The sequence below is a fragment of the Eptatretus burgeri genome, chromosome 5 (genome assembly GCF_056783735.1).
Source record: "Eptatretus burgeri isolate ZD-2024b chromosome 5, Ebu_testis_v1, whole genome shotgun sequence".
Lineage (NCBI taxonomy): Eukaryota > Metazoa > Chordata > Myxini > Myxiniformes > Myxinidae > Eptatretus > Eptatretus burgeri.
This window is the reverse complement of record NC_140965.1, coordinates 110,505,411-110,519,331: the sequence shown is the minus strand read 5'-3', so window position 1 is coordinate 110,519,331 and position 13,921 is coordinate 110,505,411. Positions and strand designations below refer to the sequence as shown.

Genomic DNA, 13,921 nt, shown 5'->3' with positions numbered 1-13,921 from the left:
TTTTCTCAAATTTAGGAATATCTGTTAGTGGCATTGAAAATTTAAAATCTTTAATGTCCAAGGTATTCTCATATTTCATATATTTTTTTACTCTTTCTGAATTACATTTTGGTGGATGTAAGTGAGCAAGAACAGACCAGAGAAAACATTTATTATCATTATTCTTAATATTAATAACTGCCTTCTTTCGTTTTATTTCTTTTGGTAATTCAATATAAGAAGAAGCTTTAAGAGGGTTTGATTTTAGAATGTGCATATCTAAAAAGATGATTTTTTTTAATATTGAATCCACTTCCTACCACTGAATTATCAACATCCTCCTCTTGTCTTGATAGTTCTTCATAAACCCCACTATTCAAAAAATCTTGAAATGATGTTATAAAATGAAGATCTGTTCTCATATAAGGAGTTTGTTCTTCATCTTGTCTTTTCATATTCATTTTTACTCCCATATAAAACTTTAAAGTTTTCATTTCTTTTAATGTCTTTTTAATAAATTTTTCAACATCGGGTTTCACTATTTCAATTGATTCAACTATTGATGATGGACCGGGTTCTCCAAATTGAAAAATCTTATTTTTATATGCCCTTTAAATGCCCCATCAGTGTTTTCAATATAATAGTCTCCCTTTACTTTAAACTCATTTTTCTTCTGTTTTTGTGATTGAAGATGTCTGTTATAACTTCTCTTCAAAACATCCTTTGAGCAGATATCACAATGTTTTCTTTCCAACTCAAGAGGAGATATTTTACGAAATAGATTAAATGTGTGTTTGTTGGTTCGGAGGTGTTTTCTATAATGTTTATATTCGTGATTACAAACATCGCAGTACGTTGTATTCACCATATTTATATAATAAAACTTTGCTCAAACTAAAATTTTCTTGATGAAAATTTCGTTTATTTTACAGGTGAATCTGTGCTTGAACTAAAATTTTCTTGATGAAAAGTTTGTTTATTTTACAGGTGAATCTGTGCTTAAACTACAATTTTCTTGATGAAAAGTTCGTTTATTTTACAGGTGAATCTGTGCTTAAACTAAAGTTTTCTTGATGAAAATTTCGTTTATTTTAAAGGTGAATTTGTGCTTAAAACCATTTTATCCTCCAACTTTTTCATTTAATAAATACAATGTTTCAAGATACAAAAGACAAGTTTCAATCAATCTCTTCATTTGTTAAAGATACTGAGAAATATGTCAAGGTTGTAAAATTGAACAAAGATAAATATAACAACTATTGGATAAAAACAATTATGGTGGATATGATGAGTTCTTCAATTTACTTCAGTGGAAGGGCTTTTAGTATACCTGGAAGAACATCAATTAAGGTATCTCTAACAAAAGTTTCTCCTCTCCTTCTGGCAATATATTCAAAACTAGAAAAAGCAATGAAACAAGAAAAGGTATCAAAAAATAAAAACCTTATGGATGAAGCTTTAGAAAGAAAAGATAAGACCATCTGTAATATGCAAGGACAAATTTGTATTTTTTTCAACAACCCTAAAGATATAAATCCTGATGAAATAAAGGATGTTGATATATCAGGTGAAATGACATTTCGTTCAATTGTAGTTAAGGATCATTTTAAAATTACCTTTAATATAAAAAATGTAGCAGTTGAATCTGTTAATGAAAAAATGTATATAGATATCGAAGGTAATGTTTTTTCTACTAATTAAATATGAGTCAATATTCAACTGAAGATTTTGAAGATTATGAGAGTGATTATGATACCGAGAGTTTGCATTCAAACGATAGTTATGACACCGAGAGTTTGTGTTCAAATGATAGTTATGAAAGTATAGATGATTCTGAAAGTATCGAAGATGATATTGAAGATGAATTTCAGTTTAAGTAAAGTTTTACTTTATAAATATAAATAGTTTACTCGATTTTGAGCCTCTTGAATTCCATGATTCTCCATATGACAAATTTGAGAATTGTCCTGCGTGTGAAAGACGGGGATTAAACACAGAGTCAAAAGCCTATAAACAATGTATATTCTGTTATTATCTTCTAATTAATGATAATAAAAAATATAAAAAGGAAAATAATTCTTTTAGATTTACACCAAAAATGAATTACTTTACAAGATTGATTAGAGAAATGGATGTAACGTACGAGGGTGATAACAGACCTTTCCTTACAAGGGAAGAAACTGAACGTATTAGAGAAATGTTCAAAGGATTGTTGTTATATATTATTCATGGATGTGATTTTCAGGGAAATATCAACACAAGATATTGCATAAATAAAATAATGGATTATCTTGAAATTAAACCTGAACTTAGGATAAAATATAGAGTTTCGAAAAAAGCCAATAATAAATTAAATAACCTGTTTTCCAAATATATAAATGAATGATTTTTTACCCATTTGGGAAAATAAGATAAAATTTAACAACCATAAAAATCTCCCAAATTCATTAAGATGCCTCATAGTTGGTTCAAGTGGATGTGGAAAAACCTGCTTACTTTTAAAGATGCTCCTCACTCCCAACTTTTTAGATTATGTTAATTTAATAATTTTCACAAAGTCGAGTTTTCAACCAGAGTATCAACTACTCTCACAAGGTTTTAATGCTGCTCTTCAAAAAGAAGATATAATCGGTTTATTTAAACTTCAAAAAAACCTTAATGATTATAACATTGAAGATATAATACAACTATTTTGTGATACACAGAGATGTAAAAAGAAATCAAAACCGATAACTTGTATTCTTAGTGATAATACGGATGATATACCGTCTCCCCAAGATTTAGATAAATCCAAAAAGAACCTCGTTATCTTTGATGATTGTGTTAATGAGAGAAACCAAACGGTAATGGACAGCTTCTACACAAGAGGGAGACATTCTTCTTGGAATTGTATTTATCTTAGTCAATCGTACTTTCAACTTCCTCGTCGTTCCATCGGAAACAATGCTAATACTTTTTTTTTATTCAAGTTAAATTCAACAGATATAAACAATTTTTGGAGAGACAATTTGAGGATTTAAAAAGGAATTTGAGGATTACATGAAACACACGACTGAAAAATATAAATATATTGTTGTGAAACAAGATGAGATATTAAATGATATTTTTCAATAAATAAATGGATGCGAAAGAAAGAGGAAGAAGATTTAGGGAACATCAAGAGTTGGTTTCAAAAGTTGTAAAACAACAGGAAGACATAAAGAAGAAACGCAGACAAAAACTAATGGGTGAAGAAGCATTTTAAAGAAAACAAGATAAATTTTTTAAACCACTTTTAAAAACTTCCCAAGAAAAAATTATAGATGTTTCCACAGTTCCCACAATAAAATATACTCCTAAAAAACCTCAAATGTAAAAAGATTTTGATCAAATTACGGAGGAAGAATCAGAGCATTTAGGAGAATTAAAGGTATATGATGATGAAGGTTTATTTCAACAACTGGAAGAGATGAATCGACCCCCTGATTATATTGTGAATGCTCTTCAAAACAATAAATATTCAGCGGATTCAAAAACCAAAGCAGGACTCATTCCAACAGAACAACCAGCAATATTTCATCTTGTTCAAGAAAAGGTATTGATATTTAATGATGAATTAAGGTTCTTGGGTTCTGCTCAACCCCCTGTTAAACTAACTCCGAGATTAATGTTTCTTCTCACAAAAGATGGAAGACAAGGTTCAACTGTGAGGGATGAATCAAAGTATATTGATAAACCATTGGATATGAAAAATAATGATGATAGAGTATATATTGATCTGCTGAACACTCTAAATTATAGGGTTAGTATTTCTAGTAAAAGTAGGAAAAATGAGAAGGAGAAACACATTATTCAGGCTTTAAGTATCCTTGGTTCAGGTATTAGTTTTCTTCCAAATGAACCATCACAATTAGTTAATAGACTGTTATTGTTGTTAGGTAGTAAAAAGGCTGGAAATAACAATTGTTTTAATGAAGCATTTAATGAAATGAAGCATTAATGAAGTTTTAATGAACAATTTTAGACCAGTTGATGAACATGAAAATAATTAATAAATATCAATATAAAGACATTTTATCTCATATTAAATAAGATGAGAAGCACAATCCTTAGTTTCAATTTCACAACAAGCGACCACACATCTTCATTCCCATACCCACGACAACTTGACACAACAAAAGAATATGAGGCATCTTTGTTGTCCATGGAAACTTATAATACCTTATTTAATATAACCGAGAAAAATGACAAGTTTAGTTATAATCCGGGAAGTGGATACAAAACGATAACAGTCTCACCCGGAGAACATGAGATTTCTCAAATATCTTCCGAAATTGCTCGTCTTATGAAAGAACAGGGTGATGAACCAAAAAATATTGTTATAGACATTCAAAAACATACTTCAAAATCAACGATTAAAGTTAAAAATAACTACAAGGTTGATTTCACAATTGATAATTCATTTAGAGAGTTATTGGGTTTCTCCTCAAAAAAGATTGAAACTAATGGGACATTTTACAGTGATAATGTCATTCAAATATCCTCAGGAATAAATTCGGTGTTAATTCACTGTGATTTGATTGATGGTGCTTATAATGATGGTAAAAAAACAAATATAATATTTTCATTCAGCGCATACTCAACCCCAATTGGTTATAAATTCAATATGGAACCCAAAAATTTGGTTTATCTCCCTGTGTCAGGAAAAACCATACACAGAGTAAATTTTAGGATAACCGACCAAGATAATCGTATGATTTCTTTTAATGGAGAAGTTATATCCATCAGAATTCACCTACGTGAAGTTTTCCAATAAATAAATACGATGGTTATTGTGAGGAAACACGAGTTGGGAAAATATAAAATAATTACAGGGGATGGGATGTTCCTTTCCCCACACTACAAGGGTGAAGGTATGTATCTTGGTAGAGGATACTATAAACCTAAGAGACAAAGGGGTGTTGGACATCAATTTAGAGGAGATGGGATAATTGATACTCTCATGGGTATTGGTTCAACTATTCTTAAACATAAAGATCTAATTGGTTCAACTGCTTCTGCTGTGGGAAATGTAGCAGGTGCTGTAAAGAGCATAAAAGATGCCCTGAAGGAATCTCATAAATTACAAGCAATAAAAGAAATTAAGAAAGGCAAAACTCAGTTGTCCCCCCAAGAACGACAGAAAATAATTTGAATACTTGGATCAGGGTTTTAAAAGTTTTAACATCTTTTTTTCCTAAATAAATACAAGTATGGAAGCAATTGATAGTATCTATGATTTGGATGATGCTATTATTATCTCAAACTCCACTAAAAAAGAAGATTACTTCAAGGTAAATGCAATAACTGGAACAGACTGGAATACGAATGGTACAAAAAGTTTTGAAATAAATAATCAACAAACCTATTTGAATCTCTCCGAAAGTTTCTTGTTGTGTAAATTTAAATTCACTAAAGCTGGGAATAACACAAACGCTATACTTGTAAATGATTTCTTCTGGAAAATGTTTGATAGTGTGCGTTTGTATATTGGAACACAAGAAGTTGAAGCGGTTGATTATGTCTCTGCTGTATCTGAAATGATGAAATTTACACTCTATACATTCAGTGATAGAATGGGAAAGGGGTCTGTCGAAGGTTTTATTCCTGATATGTCAACGGGAACAAACACAGACCCTGGATATACTCAAAGGAAAGGAGCATATAATGATGATACAAAAGCAGAAAATAGTTTTACTGTGGCAGTTCCTCTTAAAGGTATATTTGGATTTTGTGATCATGATAAAGTTCTGTATGGTCTTAAAATTAGATTTCAACTACAAAGGAATGATAATGAAAATAGATTGCTTTTTGGTGTTGGTAATGCTTTTGGTGATCAGAATAAATTTGTAATTGAGGAAATGAGTTGGTATATCAGTGAATATACTCCTAATCTTAAAACAGAAGAGATGTTAAATAGAAGACTTAATTCAAAGAAACCTCTCAGTGTATCATACCTCAAAAGAAGATGTGAACACGTTAAACTCAACCAAACTACTTACACGTGGAATTTGGGTGTTCTGGAAGGAAAGCCACGATATCTGTGGATCATTTTTAAAAAGCCAGATGGTGATACTGCGACTGATAAGAATAATGCATTGAGTGATAATGCTGAGGTGAAACAACTTCGCGTTTCTCTAGATGGAACATTTTATCCACGAGATAAATTGGAAATTAATTGGGAAAAAAATGATTTTGCTGAAGCATAGAAGTCTTACCAAAAGGTGTGTGAAAGTAATGGAAATAAAGAACCTATTTTGGATATGACAGCATTTAAAAGTTTGTATACAATCTATGCGTTTGACCCGAGCGCTCAAAAGGAAACTATGAAGTCTAATCGAGTGGATACTTCCCTATACATTGAAAGAGGAGAGAGTGAAGAAGTTGATACATATTGTTTGCTTTTGGAAGAAACAGAATTACAGATTAATACAGATAATGGTGTGATGATTAGTCTCACATAATTTTTTTGTTAAATAAATGAGTGGCAAAGTACCAACTGGGGTATATGTTAATCAAATCAATCTTCATAAACTATCATCTTGTGTTCAAAATCAAAAGCCTTGTACAATTAACGTTAATACAATTCAGAGAAAAGGAGCAGTAAGAATTGATGTTTTGCTCAAAAGAGAACAGGTTAAAATCTTGAATGACACTGGCTCACTTAAAATTAAAATGACAAAACCAATGTTGAAAAAATATTCAATAAGAGAGACGAGTGGAGGATTTCTCCCATTTCTAATTCCTTTATTTGCTGGTTTAAGTGCGGTTGGAGCATTGACGGGTGGTATTTCAACAGCGGTGAAAACTGCCAACGAAAGGAAGGCTCAACTCCAGGCTCAAAAAGAATTGGAAAGACATAACAAAGAGTTGGAGAAACAAATTAGTGGAAGTGGTGTAATTGTAGATTTTGCTGAAAAACTTGAAGGTCTGCCTGATAAAGTGAGATTGTTAGTTGGAGATATGCTTTCTTCTATTGCACAAGCAGGTGTAAAATTAACGAAAAGAGGTAATGGATTATATCTTTCTAATAAATAAATGAGCATTGATGAGTGGTTTAAAGAATTTGGAAAGAATACAACATCAAATTTACAACTTGTCAAATATTGTAAGAAATTAAAAATTCATAATGTGGTTATTTGTTTGAGAGATGAATTAACAAATGTGCCGAAATATACAAAGAATATTATTATGAACTTAGAAGACAATAATGGGAAAGGTTCTCATTGGGTTTGTATTTTTAATAGTCAAGACAAATATTATTTTGATAGTTTTGGTCTTCCACCACCTGTTGAAGTCATAAAATTCTTACAGAATGGTGTTTATCAAACATTTCAAGTCCAAGAATTAAATTCCAAGTGTTGTGGTCAATTATGTCTGTATGTGTTATTTCAACTCAACAAAAATAAAAAAAATTATGATATTATTTTTAATCTAATATAAATGACTTATGTTGGGAAAGATGGTTCTATCTTTGGTGTATCCCAATAACTGGATACTGATTTATCAAATTATTACACAAAGGCACAGGTTGAACGGCATAAATATAATATAACCAAAAATATTAACATGAAAAATGCTTCTAAATTAAAAAATTATCCAAGCCGGGCTGACGCGAATGACTTAGTGAGATTAAGCGATTTAACACAATATATATCCTAAAATTAAACGGCCGTGTATTCCAAAGATACAGAAGTGTTGATATTATCTCCAGGTCATACAGAATTCACAGTTCGAATTAAAATAAATTTTTATAAAGAAGGGCGTATCGTTTGTATGAGAATAGAACAATGGGGGTATGATATGAATGATTTAGGGTATAATTGGTCATTTAAAATTAACCTCGAAGACCTGGAACAATTAAATCAGTCTCGTAAGGAAGAATATTATCCACTTGGTATCGAGAATGAGTTTCGTGGGGCCACGATTAGTAAACAACAAATTAAAGAATTTAATAAGGGTAAATATAATAATGGTTTTGCCCTTGTTTATATCATGAAAACAGAAAAACAGGATTATATCTAATAAGTAAGGAAATACAAAATGATTTAACTCTGGGAAGATGGGGAGGTGTTTCGTGCCATAATATTATTCTAACATATATTTCTAATACATAAATGACAGCAAGAAGGTTTCAAGAAAATTATCATTTCTGTGTCCAAGCATACCTTCAAGAAAAGGGTATTCGGTATTTTCATAAATATGTTCTACAACATAAGAATGAGGTATTTTCAATAAAAGATTGGCATTATGCTGATGTTGATAAACCGACAACTTTAGATTTAATTAGAATGTTAAATAATGAAAAAATTATAAAGTTAAGAAAAGGTAAGGCTCTTTTAGAAATTCAAAAGAAATTTTATTGGTTTCCTGTTGTAAAAAAAATTATTTTGGATACAGGAATAACAAGAAATCCTGATGAATATATGTATGATATTCTATGGGGTGTAAGCGATTCAAGGATAATAAGGGATGAGGAAGGAGTTGAAGAAGAGAGGGAAGAGGAGGAAAAGGAGAAGAGAGAGAAGGAGGAGAGGGAGAAGAAAGAGAAGGAGGAAAAAGAGAAGAGAGAGAGAGGGAGAAGAGAGAGAAGAGAGAGGGAGGGAAGAGAGAAGAGAGAGAGAGGGAGGAAAGAGAGAAGAGAGAGAGAGGGAGGAAAGGGAGAAGAGAGAGAAGAGAGAGAGGGAGGAAAGAGAGAAGAGAGAGAGAGAGGGAGGAGAGGGAGGAAAGAGAGAGAATGAATAAATATCAAAACATGGAAACCAGTGAGATTAAAAAAAGATTAGGGGTATTAAAGAAAATAACAACCCACCGAGGAGGAAAACAAAGAATTGACAAGTCTATTTGCAATACTTTCGACAAGACTATTGACATCGACAAGATATGGATTTTAATTCAAGTTTTTCATTTTTTTTTTCTTAAATAAATGGAGGAGAGAGTGAAGGCATTTCTAAGGATTCTTTATGTTTTAAAAATTAAGATTCAAATGTGCATGTCGGAAACTAAAAATGTTTTTGCACTCTGCAGGAATTTTTCTCATAAATAAATGAGTTATTGTCTCAAATGTAAAAAGAAAACTAATACTAAAAATATTTCATATATTAAAAGTAAAAATAACAGGGTTATACAAAAAGGTATATGTTCGGTGTATGGTTAAACAAAAAAAATCTATTTATCTCCAAACACAAACGAGGAGGAGATATACAAAAGTTTTTATCAGGAAGTAAATTTACAACTACTGGAATACCAGGGGAATTACATCTACCAGGGTATTCTTTCTGTGGTCCAGGCACAAACTTGGATAAAAGATTAGATGAGGCAGACAATCCTAAATCCTGGAGTGAGCCCATCAATAGAGTTGAAGTGTGCATGAGACACGATATTGATTATGGGAATACCACAACTTTGGAAGAAAAGCATGAAGCCGATAGAGAAATGTTGTATAATTTGTCTGTGATACAAAATCCAACCTTGAGAGAAAAAGTTGATAGGTTCATCGTGAAGAAGATGATCAGTGCTAAATTGAAACTTGGACTTGGATATTCAAAAAACTTGTAAGCTCTAATGATGTCATTAAGATTGAAGAGCAATTAGCTGATGAATTACATAAACCAATCTTCACAAAGTTTCAGAGAAGGAAAGTTTATTCCAAGGAAGTTGATTATATCTGGTCTGCTGATTTGATTGAACTCAATAATGATAAGGGGTACAAGTATGCTTTAACCGTTATTGATTTGAGGAGTAGATACGCATGGGTTGTACCATTAAAAAACAAAACAGGTAATACTCTTATGTTAGCCTTTCAACAGATATTTAATAAAAGTAAGAGAAAACCTAAAAAATTGTGGAGTGATGAGGGTCGAGAGTTTTATAACAAGACATTTATGAATTTTCTAAAAAATAACAGTATTACATTATACAGTACCTTTAATGAAGGGAAGGCAGTTGTTGTTGAACGTTTTAATCGTACCTTAAAAGAGAGACTATATAAAAAATTCACACGACTCGGTTCACAACAATGGTCATCTTTTATTCAGGATATTGTGGATAATTATAATGACACGGTTCACACGTCAACAAATATGAAACCATCAGAAACATTTACAAAATTAAAATATGAAAAAGAGATTAATGTCAGAAAACCTAAGTTCAAAGTTGGTGATATCGTTAGAATATATAGGTGGAAATCTCATTTTGAAAAGGGTTATACTAAACGATGGACGAACGAACTTTTAAAAATAGTTGATGTAATAGATACGGTTCCTTGGACTTATAAGATATATGATTTGGAAGGGGAAGAGATTTTAGGTTCATTTTATTCACAGGAATTACAAAAGACAAAGATAAATTGAAATTTTTTGACTCCGCCCCTTTTTGACTCCGCCCACACAAAACCCACCCACATAAACCCCACCCCACACAAGCTCCACACAAACCCCACCACACACAAACCCCCCACAAGCTCCACACAAAAATCCCACCCCACACAAGCTCCACACACACAAACCCCACACAAGCTCCACCCATATTCATCATATTCACATAATTAGTGATTAGTTAATTAGTTCCCCACACACAACATGTTTATTTAATTAAAAAATTATCCACCCATCCACACAAACTCCACCCATCCACCCATCCACCCATCTCTCCACCCATCCATTTATCCACACAAACCTCATCCACATAAGCCTCATCCACATTCACCCCTCCCACATAAGCCCCACCGAAGCCCCGCCCACATAAACCCTGCCCACATAAACCCTGCCCACATAAACCCCTCCCACACAAGCTCCACCCACATAAACCCTGCCCACACAAACCCCACCGACACCCACCCACATAAACCCCACCGAAGCCCCGCCCACACAAGCCCCACCAGCATAAACGCCCTCCCACAATCCCCGCCCACACACGCCCCACCCACACAAGCCCCACCGAAGCCCCGCCCACATAAACCCCACCCACACAAGCCCCGCCCACACAAGCCCCACCGAAGCCCCGCTCACATAAACCCCACCCACACAAGCCCCGCCCACACACGCGATGCCCACACAAGCCCCACCGAAGCCCCGCCCACATAAACCCCACCCACACAAGCCCCTCCCACACAAGACCCACCCCCTCATTCCCCCTGTGCTCCCCCACCTTTGACCCACCACCTCCCTCATCCCACCCCCACCCTTCCCACACACACATGGGGAGGGGAGGGTGGGATGAGGGGGTGATGGGTCATTGGGGAAGCGCACTTACTCCCCCACCCCCCCCCCCCCCACTCCCTCCCTCTCCTTCATGTCTTGATTCTTTTTTTGAAATTCAAAATCAAGTAATTGTAAACAAAACAAATATAATTAATCAAAATTGAAAATATTAAATATTCATTTGCGAGAATGTATAATCTTTCCCAGCAATCTTCTTCAGATGTCTTGTGATTTCGAAACTCAGACACCATATTCTGTTTTGAAACAAAAAGTGGATAATAATTAGGTTTTATAAAGATAATTACATGGTAATATGAGTAAGCCTGGTGTTGGTTCTAAGTTCAAGCCTCGTTGACCACTGAATTAACACACCAGGAGGCCGACTCAGCCTGTCATCCTTCCAAGACCAATAAAATGAATTCCAGTGTACTGGCAAAACCGCGTCCAAACTAATGATGCAACCAACATAAGGCGACATTCCAAAGAGAGAGTGATATTAATAAAACAATAAATAAACAAATAACTAAATAATAATTCAGAAACATTTACCTCCAGAAAATCATGTGTTGTACCAGATTGCTTCAACAGCTTATGTTGTGTGATCGAGCTGAAAAAAAATAAAATAATGAGTCAAGGGTAGAGATGGAGAGACAGACAGAGAGAGGTAGGTAGAAAGACAGACAGGGAGAAACAAAGAGACAGACAGGGAGAGATAGAGAGACAGACAAACAGACAGGGAAAGAGACACGCACGCACGCACGCACGCATGCACGCACGCACGCACACACACACACACACACACACACACACACACACACACACACACACACACACACACACACACACACACACACACACACACACACACACACACACACGTGTCTCACCATTGGTTTAATTCATTCGAGATCAGAGGCCGTGATAAGACTTAGTACCAGTCATTATAAATGTTTTTCAATTCTCTTCTAAAATCATTGACCTCTTCAATAAGAGCATTCATTTGATGCACCTCATCGTGATATGTAAACTCCACTTCTTCCAAGGACCTGCCAGGAAAAAATATATATTTTCGCATTATCACGATTTAATTTATAATCAATTGCTTCATCGTTCAAAGAGGAAACCATACACAAACTTACCAACTTTGTAGTGAGCTGTTATCTTCATCGGAAGAGAGTGAGTCCATGTCTCAGTTTTTTTTACCATTGGTACAAGATGACAAAAAGATCAGAGGCCGTGATAAGACGTCGTGTCAGTCATTAAAAATGTTTTTCAATTCACTTCTAAGATGATTGACCTCTTCAATAAGAGCATTAATTTCATGCACCTCGTCGTGATATGTAAACTGCTCTTCTTCCAAGGACCTGCCAAGAAAAAAAAATATATCAGAATTATCACGATTTAATTTATAATCAATTGCTTCATCGTTCAAAGAGGAACCCATACACAAGCTTACCAACTTTGTGTTGAGCTGTTTTGTTCGCGGAAGAAAGATCGCTCATGTCTCAGTTGTAAAAATGAAAATCCCCTCTGGCAGAAACTTTGTCTGGCGAATCACTTATAAGGCAACGATGAGGAGATTGCTTAATCATTGGGTGTGGCCACAGGAAATGATGCTTCGGGCGAGACAGCTTGGAAAATAACTGGGCGATATATTCTCAAATTGTATGAATCATTTTTAAAACATACTTAAAATGCCCTAAAATGATTTTGATTAAACTTATGTTTAAAAGCCTGTTCGTGTTCTGAGATAAAATATAAACACGAGGCCTTGTCTCACAGAATAGTTCCTTTTTTTTCACAGCATGACTGTCCAAAAACACTTCCTCATTTTCACAGCACGACCGTGTCAAAAAAACACTTCCTCATTTTCATGGCACGAACTGAAAACATTTGAAACAAAACTTTTTTATGGCGTGGTTTATGCACAAAAATGATTTGCAACTCAGGCGGTGGCCAGATGAGATCATTAAGAGAAGTTTATCATTTCGTAATGGCACAAAAGGGGTATCTTAAAAAATATAAAGATTCAAATGTTTTGTTTTTAAATATTTTAGATGGGGATTGTTGTGCAAAGAAAATTAAATTATTGAAGGAATTTGAGAATGAACAAATGTTTATAGGTTCAATGAGTGAGCTAAACAATATGCATCGGTTATTTGATAAAGAGTGTCCCGAGGCTTAGGCGTTTCAGATATTTCTTTAGAATCACCTTTAACAAATCACATTATGACTTTACTACTTGAACAAATCTTTATCTTGTTGCATCGGTTATTTAAATAGAGAGCCCCTAGGTTAAAAGGGGAGACAAATAAATATACCTTGTGCTAAAAAGGGGATTTATTTTTTAGGGAAACAAAAAGAAAAATTTAATCGCTGAAAATCCCCCATTCATTTACATGGGGAAAAGTGAGCCAGAATCAGTATTCTTACCCTACTTATGTGCCCCCCCCTGCTCCATTATAAATTCACCAATGTGTTAAATCTATCTGTTCATTTTTGTCTTTCTTTTATTGGTGTAACACGGTGCGTGTTGGAGAATTAGCCAGGCTGTTGCTGCTGTAAAGGGACATTTGGAGCGACGGAAGCTCAGTGACCATCCGCCCGGTCGCACACGGCTCGAGTACGCGAGCGGCTCGTTCCGTACGAGCATCGTCGAGGGTGAATTTCCCCGGTAGTTTGGATGATGTGGGTATTTAGGTAAATTGAAATTGGCAATCGAC

General features: G+C 34.2%; 1 long non-coding RNA gene across 1 annotated transcript; it reads right to left on the bottom strand.

The window, feature by feature from the left end:
- Nucleotides 1-11,281: 11,281 nt before the first annotated feature.
- On the bottom strand, nt 11,282-13,196 carry LOC147027148 (uncharacterized). The gene is made up of 3 exons (XR_015057959.1): nt 12,086-13,196; nt 11,748-11,805; nt 11,282-11,452 (listed from the first exon to the last, which is right to left on the bottom strand). It is a non-coding gene; the product is annotated as an uncharacterized LOC147027148 (long non-coding RNA).
- Nucleotides 13,197-13,921: the final 725 nt, after the last annotated feature.